Below are 17,881 nucleotides of genomic sequence, written 5' to 3'. Positions count from 1 at the left end.
TTAGGAATTCTCTACAAACTAATCATGTTGTCGGAAAATTTTATATACAGCTCTCAAACTTTGTTGGTCGGACATTCCGACGGAAAAAGTCCAATGGAGCCCACACATGGTCGGATTATCCGACAACACTGTCCGATCGGACATTTTCAGTCGGAATGTCCGACCGTGTGTACAAGGGCTAAGACCCCTTTCACACTGAGGTGCTCAAACTGGGCATAAAACGTCTGGCTTTTTTTGCGGTGATTTTGCAGCGCTTTTGCGGCGTCAGCGGGGCGCTTTTTTTAAGGTCATGTATCAAAAAAAAGCATTTTGCGGCGTGTTTGAAGTGCTTTTCGTGTGCTTTTCAGGCACTTTTAAAGCGCTTCCCATTAATTTCAATGGAGAGGGGTGTTTTTTTAGGCGCTTTTTTTTAAGCGCTCCAAACATGCTCCAAAGATGCTGCTTGCAGGACTTTTTTCACCGCCCCGCCAGCGCAGCGCCCCCGTGCAAGAGCATCCATTGAAATTAATGGGAATCCGTTTTCGGGAGCTTTTCAGACGCTATTTTTAATTAAAAAAACGCCTGAAAAGTGTCTCAGTTTGAAAAGGGTGTTAGGCCGTGTACACACGGGCGGACTGTTCGCCCAACTTTGTTCGTCAAACAATCCGACAAACAGTCCGCTCAAAATTTGCATGAACGGACTTGACCACACACGATGAACGAACAGTCCGCTGAAAACGAGCGTGATGACGTGTACAGCACGTACGACGGGACTAGAAAAACGACGTCCTATACACTGCAATGCAACCTTCGGCCGTGTAAACCCTTTCTGAGTATGCGCGATACTTAGTCCGTCCAACTTGCCTACACACGAGCGGACTGTCCGCTGAAACCAAGTTTGGACGGACAAAACCAAGTTTCAGCGGACTGTCTTACGGAAATTCCGAAAAACTTTGTTCGTCAGACTGTCCGCTGAAACTGTCCGCTGAAGCCCACACACGAGCGGACTGTCCGCTGAAACACTGTTCAGCGGACAAAGTTGGGCGAACAGTCCGCCCGTGTGTACGTGGCCTTAGGGTAATGAAGACGCTAATTGCTTGTTCTGCCTTTAACGGCAAGTCAACCAATCATTTTTGTGTACCCATTCTTCTGGGTCTTCTTCTGGTATGTCATCCTTAGACAACGTACCTTGAGATTATACTAGACCATGGAAAGACTTTTGTGCTACATTTTTATCTTATTTTTATTGTAGCAACACTTCATTTTCACCGCTTCCCAAAACCGGCAGCAAAAAGCAAAAGCTGCAAAATGAAAAGCCATATTTAGTCTGCCACTCCATAAATAGCCTCCAAAGAGTTTACCCTAGCCTGTGGTCTTCCTTCATTTTCCTTCTATTGAAACTGATGGATTAAAGCAGAACTGTAGGTGAAAATAAAACATCTTTGTTTATTCCAGTTATGTATTCATTGAAAATTCCTTGCGTGTATTTTTCCCCAAAAGTACCTTAATCCATTCGATTGGAAGAGGGAAGGTCAGTACTATAAGCATTTAGGTTATATTGCATTGCCCAAGGGTATCAATCTAACCCGGGGAAAAGAAAACACAAGGATTACTTCATCCAATCACAAGTTGAGATGGGTCCTTGATCAAGTTCTATTTTAACTATAGTGAGAAAAATAAAGCTCATGCTGTGGGACCGCATCATATTATTAGTATTGACTGAACAGAATTCCACATTTCCTGGCAGATAAAACCCTATATATCAGGGATATGCAATTAGTGGACCTCCAGGTGTTGCAAAACTACAAGTCCCATCATGCCTCTGCCTCTGAGTGTCATGCTTGTGGCTGTCAGAGTCTTGCTATACCTCATGGGACTTTTAGTTCTGCAACAGCTGGAGGTCCGCTAATTGCATATCCCTGCTATATATAATGTATATACTGTACACACACACAAAAAAGGATGAGACACAGGTACTCTTACAAATTTTTTTTTAATTATTTGTGTCAAACACATGGAACATTAAAACAACTGTTTCGGGGGTTGGGGTATCCCCATCCTTTTTTAAGCCCACAGGTTTTTTAACAGCATCATTAAATCGCAAAAAACATTGTAAACATGACAGTTTTAAAGTGATATTACCTTTGATTTTAAAATTATAATAATAAAAAAAAGACATAAATAAAACATATATAAAAATTATATATATATATATATATATATATATATATATATATACACATACATATATATATATATATATATATATATATATATATATATATATATATATATATACATACATATATATATAAATATGTTTTTTTCCTGTACAATATTTCAGTCTACAAAGTGGGCGTAAATCACATCCTAATATTACTTCGATATAGTCACTTACTGCCAATTAAGAAATTAATGACACCTTTCTTCTGCAGCCCCAGAGGGTTCATGAATTAATAGGCTAGCTAGAAACCATTGCCATTAATAATTAGTGAATTTCTACGATACTGATGGTAATGGATGGGAAAGAAACGAACGTGACTCAATATACAATTATATTCAAAGGCCATTTATAGTTTTTTTTATTAGGTTTTACTAACACGTGTTTTCATCCAATTTATAAAGGTATATGTAGGAAGTGCAGCAACATTTTCTTGCAAGTCTATCAGTTTTGCTAGACTCACTGTGTGGTCTGTGCTTTTTACATTAAAAGTTCTACAAGGATATTAAAGGATAACTTTAGTTTTAAAAGTTTTTAGTTTTTTTTCTTGCTAACCCTTACTCCTCACTGTCCATACCTCCTATACCAGAGAAGGACACCCACACCAAGAGAGTTTTGAAGGCTGTCACTACTGACCTCATCTTCTTACAGTGCCTTGAAAAAGTATTCATACCCCTTGAAATTGTCCACATTTTGTCATGTTACAACCAAAAACGTAAATGTATTTTCTTGAGATTTTATGTGATAGAGCAACACAGAGTGGCACATAATTGTGAAGCGGAAGGAAAATGATTAATGGTTTTCAAATATTTTTACAAATAAATATCTGAAAAGTGTGGTGGGCTTTTGTATTCAGCCCCCCTGATTCAATACTTTGTAGAACCACCTTTCACTGCAATTACAGCTGAGAGTCTTTTTGGGGATGTCCCTACCAGCTTTGCACATCTAGAGAGTTATAGTATTGCTCATTCTTCTTTGCAAAATAGCTCACGCTCTGTCAGATTGGATGGAGAGCATCTGTTAAAAGCAATTTTCCATAAAGACGTGGATGAGCGAGTTTGGGGTGGAGGAACTTGACTGTCCTGCTGACCTCCACCCGATTGAACACCTTTGGGATGAGAGGGGAGAGTGTGAGCCAGACCTTAGCTAATGGCCAGACAAGAAACAGGTCATCAAACATCAGTGTCTGACCTCACAAATATATCTGGAAGAATGGTCAAACATTCCCATAGACACAGTCCTAAACCCTGTGGACAGCCTTCTTAGAAGAGTTGAAGCTGTTTAAGCTGCAAAGAGTGGGATAGCTCAATATTGAACCCTATGGACTAAGACGGGGATGCCATTAAAGTTCATGTGCGTGTAAAGGCATGTGTCACAATACTTTTGACAATATAGTAAATCTTCTCCATACATCTATAGGTAATATATACTTACAAGAAAAAGTCATCCTACTTATATCAACTCAACCAATTTTTCTCCACTGGGGAAAACAAGAAAGAAATAGATTGAGTGTGGACAGAGAACTTTCTATAGAGAAGAACAAGCGGCCAGCATCAAAGTAGAGGATTTATCCAACTTCCCATGGACAGGCTTCAACCAAACACAGCTGCAAACACTACTTACCAAGGCCCAAAGGAGGACCTGTCATAAGATGTTAAATGAAGGTCATCAGTCGGTGTCACCGTTGGTAGTGTCCTAGGTAGAGGGACATCACATGCTTGACACCAGGCATTTATATCCCCCGCCTTTCTCCCATTAGTCCTAAAGCGACATACATCAGGCCCCAAATAATCCACACTCCCTAGGGCTCAGCATTTATCATTATCCTCTTAGAAGAAGGCCTGGAAGTATGGAGGTTTCGATTTTCTGGCTTGTTCTGCTTAAGGCAGTATGACTTTCTAGAATATTTAATAGAACTGTGAGCAATATACTATACTGTATACACACATTGTGCTATGTCTGTGATGAAACTGTCTTGACTTACTTCCACAGATGGCGGCATTAAACATTGTACCTGCGTTCCAGACTCTGCATTTTATTGGCTGATGAATCAGGTCCTGTTTCCTGGCCCAGTTTGACAGACACATATTTTTCAGTCTGCAGAAATCATGCCCACAAAATGTTCTATGGATGTAAAATTGCTAGCTCATCCATCATGGCACGGCCCCCCTCCTCGGCTGCGGTGCACACCTTAAAACGTTCAACAGTTTTTATTCCTGGAATGGCGTGAAATACGTCCAGCTATTTAACTTGAGCCACATACCATTAATATGTTTAACTCGGAATGCATTTATCAGCCTATCGTAGCCACCGGAACATTGTTTGGGAATAAAAAAGAATATTTCGCTGTGTGAATAAATACAAATGCGTGTTTGGGACTGTTCTGTTTATGGAAAAAAGATGAGTTAAAGTCTGACAGATGCTGACTATGATTAATGGAAAAGGTTTTATGATTAAAATTAGAAAAATCCTAATTTATTACAGTGTCTGAAGTAAGGACTGTGTGGATTGTGCCAGGCAATCAGATTCACCAATGCCAGAGGAAATGACAGCTGATGAATGAAAGCTTAAAGCTGGATTTCAGACAAACAGCTAAATAGACAAATTAAATACATACAGTTTATTGGAGCTGTTTTACATGCCAATGGATTGTCACTTTTGTCCATCCAGTCCTGACATTTTCAAAGCTCTGTCAAAGAGCACAGCCCTGTCTAGCCTTACAGTTGATCCAGGTGAGCCCTTGAACAAGAAGGGAGGAGTGGCCATGGTTGGAGTTACCATTACATCTTGTAAACTTACTTTTCTTCACCCAAATCTAAGTTGTTTCAACCCTTTTTTAGCTTTTTTCACTTTGGCGATAAAAATAGGTGGCTGATCAGAATTTTTGCCACCCCTCTCTGGATGCCTACCTGAAAATAACATGAGAATTTAAGACGTGGTGGTTCAGGAAGGTCTGAGGGCTTGGGTACTAAAGGACTGGCCTTTGGTTCAGCGTAGGGTGTCCACTGGAATAGAAAGGAGGGAGCCAGGAGAGCCATTATAGTGTAGTTAGTTGGCCAACAAATTATGACTAAGGCCGCGTACACACGGGCGGATTGTCTGGCCAACTTAGTCCGCTGAAACGTGTTTCAGCGGACAATCCGCTCGTGTGTGGGCTTCAGCGGACTTTTTCAGCAGACAGTCTGGCGGACTAAGTCTTTCGGAATTTCTGTAATTTTGTCCGTCCAAACTTGGTTTCAGTGGACAGTCCGCTCGTGTGTAGGCAAGTTGGACGGACTAAGTATGGCGCATGCTCAGAAAGGATTTACAGGCCGAAGGTTGCATTGCAGTGTATTGGACGTCGTATTTCTAGTCCCGTCGTACGTGCTGTACACGTCATCGCGCAAGCTTTCAGCGGACTGTCTGTTCATCGTGTGTGGTCAAGTCCGTTCATTCAAAAGTTGGACAGACTGTCTGTCGGATTGTCTGACGAACTTAGTTGGGCAGACAATCCGCCCGTGTGTACGCGGCCTAAGAATCAGTTGTTAGATGCAACACAGGCAGAGGGACCATTCTCCATATCTGGTGGTCCTGCCCTAAAATTCAAACCTACTACCAAATGATTGTAAAATGGATAAAACACATTACAGAAATGAAAAATGGACTTAGACCCAGCTTGCTGCCTTCTCCATGTTAATAATCTCTTGTATAGGAAATACAAGAAATCTCTGGTAAGACACCTACTAAACTCTGCAAAAGCACTCATGCCACTTAAAGTGGAAGTAAACCCATGGATTTAAACAGTTAATAAAAAAGGCATGCCGGGAATGCTAACTGCACATTGGCTGTGCTCTCAGCCAAACTATCAAACCATCCAATGGCTGGTGTCATAACGAATCACATGTGCAGCACCATAGCAATTGAAGATTAAACAGAGGCAAAGATGGCAGCTTCCTTGGCTGAAAACGATAGGGGAGTTTACTTCCACTTTAAATGGAAAACTAGACACACACGATCAATAAAAGTTTGGCTTCTAAAAACGAACACAATCTATGAAATGGAAGAAACCACGGATATTAGGAAAGAAACTTCCACATGTGGAGATCCTGGTACCTCTTTATCTGAGGACTACAAAACACTAACCCTGATAAGACTACAGCTATAAGAATAAACCCCTGAAATTAAGTACTATTAATATTCTCTGTTTTAGAGCATTGAGCTCATAACTGACAGAAACCATGAATCAGACTGAGGCAGAAGTACAGTAAAATTTCACTTGTTTAATAATAATAAAAAAAGGTAAACAGAGTAAACGTAGTCAAAACATAGCCAGAGTTCAGGAACCGGAACGGATAGTCAGACAAAACGTCAAGGAGCTAGGGATGAGCATAGTAGAACAGGACTGACGAGCGGGATATCATCAACAGGTAAGTCACTGTGGAGAGATAGTTGCTGGCAATTAGCCGACAGCTGAGCGGCCAGCTCAGAGAAGGAAGGGCTGAGCCCAACCCTGACAGTACCCCTTCTCAATGACCCTCCTCAATGACCCCTCCCCCTCGGAGGATCACTAGGCTTGAGGGGAAAATATCTATGGACAAGGGCATGTACGTCCAAGGATGAGACCCAAGAGCGTTCCTCCAGGCCGCACCCTTTCCAATGCACCAGGTACTGTATGCACCCATGGAACCTACGGGAGTCAACAATGGACTGTATGTCATACTAGTCATGGATCTCAACCTGTACAGGGCGAGGACTAGGCACCGAGGTGGTAAAGCAGTTGCTGACCAAAGGTTTTAATAAGGAGACATAAAATACATTTGAGATACGCATGTTAGAAGGAAGGTCTAATGTCTAAGCCACTGGGTTAATCCTGCAAAAAATACGGAAAGGCCCAATAGACAGAGGTGTGAACTTCAGAGAGGGAACATGAAGTCGGAGGTTGCAAGATGACAGCCAGACCCTTTCCCCAACCTGGTAGGAAGGCACAGGCAGGAGTCTGCAGTCAGCATGGAGTCTGTACCTATCATTAGCATGTTGCAAAACCTCCTGGACTTGTGCTCAAATGGAACAAAGATCATGGAGATGCTTCTCTAATGCAGGAATACTCTGGGGAACAAATGAGTCAGGCAACATGGAAGGTTGGGAACCACAGTTCGCCAAAATGGGGACAATCAGGAAGCAGAATTCAAGGCACTATTGTGAGCAAACTCCGCTCAAACTAACCTCTGTCTAACCAGTTGTTATGATGATCAGAAATATAGCAATGTAGGAATTGCTCCAAGGACTGATTGGCTCGTTCTGTGGCACGGTAACAATAGGAATACAAGAGTATCAGCACTCCCCACACTATAGGGAGAATCAAAAAAGGTTAAACGTGAGAAAGGAGAAACTAACACAGAAGAAAGTTAGCCTTGCGATCTTTCTAGATCACTTAACTAAATAGCGCTTAAATCGTTGGGCAATCAACCTCCGACGGCATCAGGCAATCAACCTCTGATGTTCGGTATACCTCAAATCTTTTTTTTTTGTCTGTCCAGACAGCAGGTGACGTCATTTTTTACCTTAGACAATGTCCCCAAATGTCTCTGTCTACGAGCACTGGATCATCAAGATATTATACGATTAATACCAATGTCGGCAATTACAACACATTAAACCAGAATCAAACAGAAAGAGAAGAAGACACTCTTAGCCCTTGTACACACGATCGGAGATTCCGACGGAATGTGTCCGATTGGACCGTTTTGTCGGATATTCCGACTGTGTGTGGTCTACATCGGACTGTTTCAGTCGGAGAATCCGACAGACCAAGTTTTCCAACTTGTTGGTAAAATTTTCCAACAAAATGCTCCAATCGGACATACTCCGATCATGTGTAGAGAATTCCGATCGGACAAAGTGCCACGCATGTTCAGATCAAATTCCTACACCAAAGCTATTGGCTACTAGTGTGAACGTATTACCGTCATAACGAAATAACGTAATCACGTCGGATTTTCCGACAAATTTGTCCGACCGTGTGTATGCAACAATTTCGGACAAAATCCGTCGGACAAAATCTGACGGACAAAATCCTACGGGTTTGGTTGTCGGAATTTCCGACCGTGTGTACAAGGGCTAAGAAAGAATTCATAATTATTTAAATGACCTTACCTCTCAAACACCAGTGGACTGGATAACGCAAGTTCGAAAACAGACAGTGGATCCGGGTCTTAGGCCCCCGCCCCTATTTCACCACTAACGTTGAGTGGGGGGACTTTAAATTCTCAGTGAGCTTCGAAGTCCCATACTCACCAAAGTTTTCTTGGGACCATCTGACCCGAAATGCACTAGTTGTTTCTGGCATAGAAGGACCAAAAATGTTAGGATTATTCTTCTCTTGTGATCAGTCGAACTCCAGGTGTATTGAGAAGCAGACAATTTATTTTGGATGTGTCACACAAAAGGATGATGCTTACAAGCCAAAAGATGCAGTAATAATCACACAAATAGATGTATATCCCCCTCCTAATATCTACAATAATATAGCTACAAGCTTCTATTGGTTGAGGAAACACAGATAGCGTGCCTGGTACAAAATGGTACTTTATTTGGCTAATTAGTGTTTCCTGTACAGTCTTGTTCCACCATATATGGTTAAGCCTAATCATCCTGCAACTTACTGGAGTTAGTTAAAGCAAAACGCTACAGCAAGTTAATACAACGTGCTCAGAAGTCATCTTAAAAATCAGTCTCAGGGTTATTGTTTTTCTAATAGTTCTTCTAATAGTCACACAATAAACATTTAAAAATGTTCTAACAGAATTGTCTACACATGAGCAGAATTTAATTGATCGTTTTTTGTTGTCGCAAAATTTTAGATCCTGCTCTCAAACATTTTGTGTCGGAAATTCCGACAGAAAAAGTCAGATGGAGCCCACATACGATCGGATTTTCCGTCAACGCGATCCGATCACACATTTTCCATCGGAAATTCCGACCGTGTGTAAAGGGCATTACTCTGAGCACACATGGAACAGGCAGCTACAAAGGCAGTTACATCAGCACGTAGACTAGGCCACCAGAAATGTTGCGAAATGGCCCAAAAGTGTTGATTCTTCCCAGGGTGGCCAGCAGCCTCGAAAGAATGGTAAGTCTGGAGCAAGGTAGTATGGAGACTCTCTGGGACAAAGCAGCGGTTACAAGGTTTCTCTTGAGCAGCAAGAATTTTGTCACCCAAAGTAGAAGTGAGACTGGTGTGAACCGTAGCCATATAACGATCAGGAGGAATCACAGGAACTGGAACCGACTCCATCTTGGAAGTGGAGGAAAATTGTTGTGACAAAGCGTCAGCCCTTACATTCTTGGTACTGGGTAAGAATTAGACAATGTAATTGAAACTAGACAAGATCATTGCGCCCTTCTGGAAGAGAGGCATTTAGCCTCAGACAACAATGTGAGATTGTTGTGGTCAGTAAGAATGAGAACCAGCTCAGTGGTACCTTCGAGGAGATGTATCCATTCTTTCGGGGCTAAAATGATCGCTAACAGCTCTCTGTCACCATCATCTCGTAATTGCACTCCGAGGGTGACAATTTCTTGGAAAAGTAGCCACAAGGATGCATAGCACTCTCAGAGGAGGACATTGAGACAGAAGGGCACAAACTCCAGTCTCAGAAGCATCAACCTCAAGGATAAAAGGTAATGTAGGATCAGGATGTGCCAATACAGGAGCAGAAATAAAGGCAGCCTTGAGACTCTTAAAGGCCTTAATGGACTCCGGAGACCAACGCTGTGGGTTATCGTTCTTTCTAGTCATATCAGTCAGGGGCAAAGCCAAGAAAACTCTGCAGAGGACGTAAATCCATGGGCCGGGGGCCACTGTAGGACTGCTGAAAGTTTCTCTGGGTCCATTGAAAAAGCAGCAGTGGAAATGACATAACACAGGAATTTAACCTGTTCACCATGGAATTCGCACTTCTCCAATTTACTAAAGAGATTGTTCTCTCTTATTTTCTGAAGCAACTGACAGACACAGCCCCTGCAGCTCTGGACAGAGATGCCCATTGTTGCACTTGCTCATCGATTTCACACACCTGCCTGAGAACCCGCAGAAGATCCAGGATTGAGACTGCCGGACATCTGTATCTTGCATAGAGACAGGGTTTTCTCTACCCACTTACAGTTGTGTTCTTCTATCCCCTTATGGGACTGAAGCCACATCAGAAATTAAGTAACTGTTTTCCAATTAAGTTTTTTTTTTCTAATTTTCTTTTTCCTGATTGGTGAACCACTTGAGCCAATCGTAATTTATTTTCTTTTTTTTTTTAAATAAAGGTTTATTATAGAAATTGAAGCATACAAAATAAGGCATACAATGTGTACAACAGTTTTCATCTTGAACAGAATTGTAAAGAAATAGTAAAGAGAATATATTACAAATAGGGATGAGCCGAACACCCCCCGGTTCGGTTCGCACCAGAACTTGCGAATGACCCCTGCGTTCGGTACGAACGTTAGAACCCCATTGAAGTCTATGGGACTCGAACATTCGAACTGGAAAGTGCTAATTTTAATGGCTAATATGCAAGATAGTGTCCTAAAAAGGGTTTGGGGACCTGCCTCCTGCCTCAGGGGACATGGGTCACTGCAAAAAAAAGTTTTAAAAACTGCCGTTTTGGCGGGAGCACTGATTTTAATGACGATTAAAGTGAAAAAAAAAAAGTGAAATATTCCTGGGGGGTGTCTGTAAAATGCCTGTGAAGTGCCACGTGTTTCCCGTGTTTAGAACAGTCCCTGCACAAAATGACATTAAACGGAAATAACACCATTTAAAACTGCTTGCGGTTTTAATGTTATATCTGGTTCCTGCAATATGGTTGAAAATCATTGAGAAACATGGCATGGGTAGCCCTCCCTGCCCATTACCAGCCTATTTGGGTCTTGTACGCATATTAAGGGGAACCCCGTACCCATATTAAAAAAAGGAAATGCGTGTGGCCCCCAGGCCCTATATACTCAGAACAGCAGTATACAGGCGGTGCAAACAAGACAGGGACTGTGTAGGTTTGTTGTGTTAAGTTGAATCTGTTTGTCATTTTCAACCGGTACATTTTTAAAGTGTAGCTCCAGTCAAAAAAACTATCTTTAAGCTTTTTGGAAAACATAGGGAAGGGTTATCACCCCTGTATAATTTGTTTTGTCGTCCATCTTTTTTCATCTCACTTGCTGCTGTCTCCTTGCGTTTGCAAGTAGGAGATGTTTGTAAGTTGGATGTTTGAAAGTAGGGGCCTGCCCTATATTATAGCGGTATGTACTGGGTACAGAGCACGCAGACAGCACGCACTATCTCCTAACACTACTGACTGCAAGCTCTATTATTAACCACTTGTTAGCCCAATGTTTGCATAAAGTGAAAGATGAAGTTATGCTGAGTAAATAGATATCAAACATGTCACTCTTCAAAATTGCACATGCCCGTGGAATGGCGCCAAACGTCGCTACTTAAAAAATCCCCATAGGCGACGCTTTAATTTTTTTTTACTGGTTACATGTTTTGAGTTGCAGAGGAGGTCTAGGACTAGAATTATTGCTCTCGCTCTAACATTCTCGGCGATACCTCACATGTGTGGCACATGCGAGCACATGGGGACATGGGCGCTTTAATTTTTATTTTATTTTTTTATTGTTCATTTTACTTTATTTATTTTAGTTTGACATTTTTTTCCCCAAAAATATATTTTTGATCACTTTTATTCCTATTACAAGAAATGTAAACATCCCTTGTAATAGGAATATGGGGTGACAGGTCCTCTTTACAGTGAAATCTGGGGGGTCAATATGACCCCACATCTCACCTCTAGGCTGGGAAGCCTGAAATAAAAAATAAAAAAAAGATTCTGGCTTTGATCGTACTGGCGAGTTGGTAGAAGCACCGGAGGGCGGTGAGGGGTGGGGGGCATCTATGGCTGGGTATTTCAGGGTATCACCGAGTATGGCTGGGTATCTCTGAGTATGGCTGGGTATGGCAATTTATGGCAGGGTATTACAGAGTATTGGCAGGGTATTGGCGGGGTACTACAGAGTAATAGCAGGGTACTGCAGAGTATTGGGGGGTACTACAGAGTAATGGCAGGGTACTGCAGAGTATTGGGGGTACTGCAGAGTAATGGCGGGTACTGCAGAGTAATGGGGGTTACTGCAGAGTAATGGGGGGTACTGCAGAGTAATGGCAGGGTACTGCACTGCAGAGTAATGGCAGGGTACTGCACTGCAGAGTAATGGCGGGGTACTGCAGAGTAATGGCAGGGTACTGCAGAGTATGCACTGGTATTGCAGAGTATTGGCAGGGAATTGAGGGGTTAAATTCGGTGAGCAGCGATGTGGGCACTGCAGATGCAGCCCACATCGCTGCTGACACCGATCTCTTTCCCCTCCGCTGTACCGATCGGTACAGAGAGGGGAGGGAGGAACAGGCGTCATAACATGACGCCGGTTTGTTTCCAAGTGATCACTCCGTCATTTGACGGAGCAATCACGTGGTAAACGGCCGCTATGAGCGGCCGTTTACCGTGATCCGTGATGCGACCCGGCGGTCACGGATGCTCTCGAGTGCGCACACCTCGGGGCACGCGAGAGCAGAATTCTGGGAGGCCGTTAATTAACGGCCTCTCAGAGTTAAACAACCCCCCTGAAGCCGTTAATCGGCAATGGGCAGTTGTTAAGTGGTTAAAGTTGATCACTAGCTATATAGGTGAGGTGAATATAGTGGTGTATACTGCAGTCAGGGCACAGACAACAACCACTACACAGCAGCAAGATAGGAAATCAGCCAAAAACTATTGGTGTGTACTGTGTTGAAGGTACACAGAACACCCACTGCTTCAGATGCTAAGTAACACACTACACGAGGCCGCCTCAAAGGCGGCCTTATATAGTGTGGGGCATGCACTACACAGCCTGAGCTATGATTGGCCACAGGCAGGATGCCTGTGGCCAATCATGGCTCTCCTCGCTGCCGGCGCTGCGATTGGCCAAGCATGCGGGGTCACAGTGCATGCTTGGCCAATCATGGGGCAGCAATGCACTGCGCCAACGCGCGCGCGTCACTCGAATTTTGACGCGAACGGCCCAAACGTTCGGAATTCGCCGAACGGCCGAACAGTGCATGCTTGGCCAATCATGGGGCAGCAATGCACTGCGCCACCGCGCGCGCGTCACTCGAATTTTGACGCGAACGGCCCAAACGTTCGGAATTCGCCGAACGGCCGAACAGCCAATGTTCGAGTCGAACGTACGTTCGACTCGAATACGAAGCTCATCCCTAATTACAATACAATATAGGTTATAAAGGAGGCAGAACATCTTAAACTACATTATATCTGTACCAATAGAATTGTAGGTCTTATGGTAATCCACTCAGTAGATAAAGTTATTTGATTACCATAGTTCTTATAGATAGAATGTTTCTTATAAGTGGGAGGGGAAAAATGGGGGATAGAATATGATAAGGTAGTGGTCATTAATCTAAAGGAGTAGTTATTGTCAGGACTGGGCTCACCCATTCCTTCTCTGAGCTGGCCGCTTAGCTGTCGGCTAATTTCCAGCTCCTATCGCTCCACAGTGACTCACCTGTTGATGATATCCTGCTTGTCAGTCCTGCCTACTTAAGCCGTCCAGCCCAGATGATCTCTGCCTTCGCCTTGGTCACATCTCTAGAGACGCTCTCCTGTGTTCCTGTTAAAAACTTGTTTGGCTGACATTCCTTCTGGCTCCAGATCCTGCTTGCCGTTCTACTACACTCATCTCTGGCTCCCTGATGTTTTGGCTTGTCTGACTATCCATTCCAGTTCCTGAACTCTGGCTATGTTTTGACTACCTTTACGCTGTTTACCTTTTTGTAAATGTAACAAATGTAATTCAAAATTTAACGTTTGGTAGCTGGTGCCGCTGGCACCAGTATGAACACAAGTAAAAATACAAAGCAAACACAATAATATAAAACAATGTATGGAGTGTACAGAAGAAAGGACAGTTCTAAATTCTGTTTTAGGATGAAATCATTGGTGTAGGGTCCTGGTGGGCTGATGAATGTACCCGTAGATACTGCAGGGCAAACACGCAAAAAAGGTGAGGTACTCTTACCAGCTATGATGGACCCACCTACCATATGGCAGTGGGTCAAACGAGCTTATAATCCTTTTCAAAGTATCGATCGATGATCCCAGGGCCAGACAAAATCAGCAACCAGCAGCCAGATGAGTCCAGAACCTGTCCCAGGGGGTAGATGGAAAGATGATCAGCAGTATCAGAGTATAAAATAAATAAAAAAAGTGTTCCATATGGTGCAGATCAACCAAACATTGGTTTATTTTGCAATACAAAAAAATCTTACACTGATAAGTAAGATCTATTAAAAGTGATCACAAAAAATGGAATAAAATAAGTAAAAGCAATGTGGAGGGCAAAAGCTGAGCAATCCCAACGCGTTTCGACTACAGAAGTCTTCAACAGGGGCATCCCATATTCATGCTGCCCTCTGCATAGCTCCACACTTATATCCAGAAACTTCTCAAGCTCTCTGGAGACAGAGCAAGCTATCAGGCTGGCCACAGCTGAGCACACTAAACAGACCTAACTAGTAGAATGCAGCTGCACTGATTACAGCGATCAAACAAAATTTACCTAACAAACAATCACGGCCACACTGGTACAGTGAGACAACTAAATTTACCTATCAAAACACAGCTCCACAAAATACAGTGACAGTGAAGCAACATTAAACCTACCATATCTAATCGAATCCTAGCACCTACCTAGGAGGGTGCTACACTTACATGTTTGCATTAGTTCATTTAGTCCTTAGCAAGTCCCCTTCCTTCTTCTTCTTGTTCTTTCGGTTAGTTTCCAGCCTCATAGTTCAGCACAAGAACAGGGGGTCACTAAATGGCGGACCACGGTCTGAAACTAGACCAGCTGACAGTTCTTTCCAGGCTGAGGTCATACCACTGCCGGGTGTCCTCTCCTAGGCCTCCCACCTGGCCACCGATGTCATCCTTGCAGCAGGTTGGGGCGGGGGTAATGCAGATCGGGGTGGGTGCTGCCCAAGGTATTATGTTAACAAACGGATGATTACCCCCGCTTGTTAATGTGAAAAGACTCCCCTCTCTGTCCCAATCTGCAGGTTGCTGTGTTGTGTTAAGGGGCGCTGTGATGTGTAAAGAGGCACTGCGATGTAAAGTGGGCAGTGATGTGAAGGGTAACTGAGGACACTGTGGGACTACTTTAAATTGGTTTGTGATGTAAAGGGGACTATGATGTGAAATGTACGCCAAAGACAATGATGTACGGGGGGAACATAATGTGTTATAGAGCTAACAAGATTTGCCAGAAGGAAATTTTGCTGGCTGGACCTCCATACATTTTAATTCAAGACCCCTGGTGTAGATGATCATTGTCCATTCACACTTTGATATGACCAGTGAACATCCATTATTGCATTTTCCCAAGTAAAACTATGTTGGAATAAACTGTATATTATTGGAGAACTGAGCTGTCTGTGGAGAGCGATTATTCAGCAGATGATTGTACTGGCCAGATGGACCAAGGCCTAACGGAGGCATATCAATGCATAAAGCAGTACTTGAAACAGAACACCGGCGTTCATTTTGAAAATATAATCACCTTAGTATAGATATACTTTAATCGCTACTGCGTGCTACTTGTGTATTTTACACCCATAGGGACCTTTTTGTTCAGCCTATTGAGTGATCAAACACTGCTCAGAAATGAATCGCTAGTTATTTTAGTAGCATAGCCAAGCCCGCGCAGTGCTACCCTTTAATGAAAAAATAAAAATGAATAAAGGAAATTAGCATGTCCTAATTTTTTCCTTGATGTGAGTAGTAACTAAGTGGATGTCTAGCATGTTAAACAAAAATCAATGTCGCAACTGCCTTTGTTAATTAGATGTTAAGCCTTTTGATCAGTTAGGGTTAGTGGAAGTTTACAGATCGAGCCTCGGTGATTTAGCCGCACATCACCGCCGCACTTCCCTTCACTGCCAAACGAAGAAGGATTTTTTTTTTTCCTCCCTGTTGTTTTGCAAGTTAAAAATCTACGCACAAATAAAGAAATAACAGAAGCAAACAAATGATTGCATCTGCCGAAAAAAAGTGCACTAACTTTATTACCATTTAAGTGAACAATATTATATCTCCACAGCACAACACTGACGAAGAAAGCCATTCCACTGTACCCACTGATGGATGCAATATCCACATTTATTGTGACTGCTTTTTAATACATTTTATGATGCAGTGAAAAAAAAGTACTGTTTACTTCTATGTCTTGCCACATTTATTTTATATCAAATTTTATTACTGCTTAATGGCTAAGGCTTTCCAGAATGCAAGACAGAAACAAGAGGAAAAATATACATCCTGCTGTCTTTGGAAAGTGTATTATATGGTAGGTGAGTCACTCCGTATTTCTAGGCACTGAATAGACCTTGGCACTTTTGCAATGGTTAATTACTCTGCCAAGGTACTTAGCCTGTTGTGTAGGTGTTTTGGATTTAAAGGGATCTTAATTTTACCTCCTAGATGTATGAAATACTGCCAGTTCCTGCAGGATTTCAATTGTTTTGTTACCATTTACAACGTACGTTAAACCGATTCAATACCGGGCACTTTCTCCCCCTTTATGCCCTGGCTAATTTTCAGCTTACAGCGCTGTCACACTTTGAATAGCACGGTCAAAGTGTGGTATTGCGCGGTCATGCAACACTGTACCCAAATTACATTTTTATCATCATTTAATTTTCTTTTTTCTTTTTTTTTCTATTATAAAAGTTTTCTCCTTCACTGATGGGCACTGATAAGGCGGCACGGATGAGGTGGCACCAATAAGCAGGTACTAACAAGCACCGACGATGGGTACTGATATGCGACACTGATGGGCACTCATGGGTGGCACTGGTGGGCAAAGATGGGCATTGATAGACAACACTGATGGGCACTGAAAGGCTGCAAAGATGCATACTTATGGGTGGCAATAATAGACGGCACTGCTAGGTACTGAGGGGCACTGATAGGCAACACTTCTGGGCACTGATGGGCATTGATATGTGGCACTGATGGGCACTGATATACGGCACTGATAGGCATCCCTGGTGGCACTGGCAGCGGTAGGCATTGTGAGTGGGCACTGATTGGCAGCTGCCTGGGCATTGATTGGCAGCTGCCTTGGCACAGATTTGCATTTCCCTGGTGGTCTGGGGGGGCATACCTGGTGGTTCAGTGTGGATGGCCATCCTGGTGATCCTGAGTGGGATCCAAGGGGGGCTGTGCTGATAAACAATCAGCACAGACCCCCCCCCCCGTTAGGGGAGCCGCAGATTGACTCTCCTTTACTTGCATCTGTCAGACGCGAGCGAGAAAAAGCTGATCAATGGCTCTTCCTGTTTACATTGTGATCAGCCGTGTCCAATCCGTCGTTTACCGAGATCGGTGTATCGGTGTGTCAGACTGACACACCGCACCACCGATCGCCGCGATGCACCATGTCCCAGGCGCCATTTGTCTATACTGAGGGCTGGAGGTGGTTAATGACTTCAAAAAACATCCCCAAGCATTACAGCATCCTTGGTACAATACTATGTGGTCCTCCATGTTGTGAAATAATGCTTCATTTCAGCTGCTCATCCCCGTACCGCACATTGGA

Source organism: Lithobates pipiens, unplaced genomic scaffold, assembly GCF_037356315.1.
Source record: "Lithobates pipiens isolate NorthernLeopardFrog02 unplaced genomic scaffold, aLitPip1_a1.2 Scaffold_19, whole genome shotgun sequence".
In the NCBI taxonomy this organism is placed as follows: domain Eukaryota; kingdom Metazoa; phylum Chordata; class Amphibia; order Anura; family Ranidae; genus Lithobates; species Lithobates pipiens.
Note: the sequence above shows the minus strand (reverse complement) of the source record.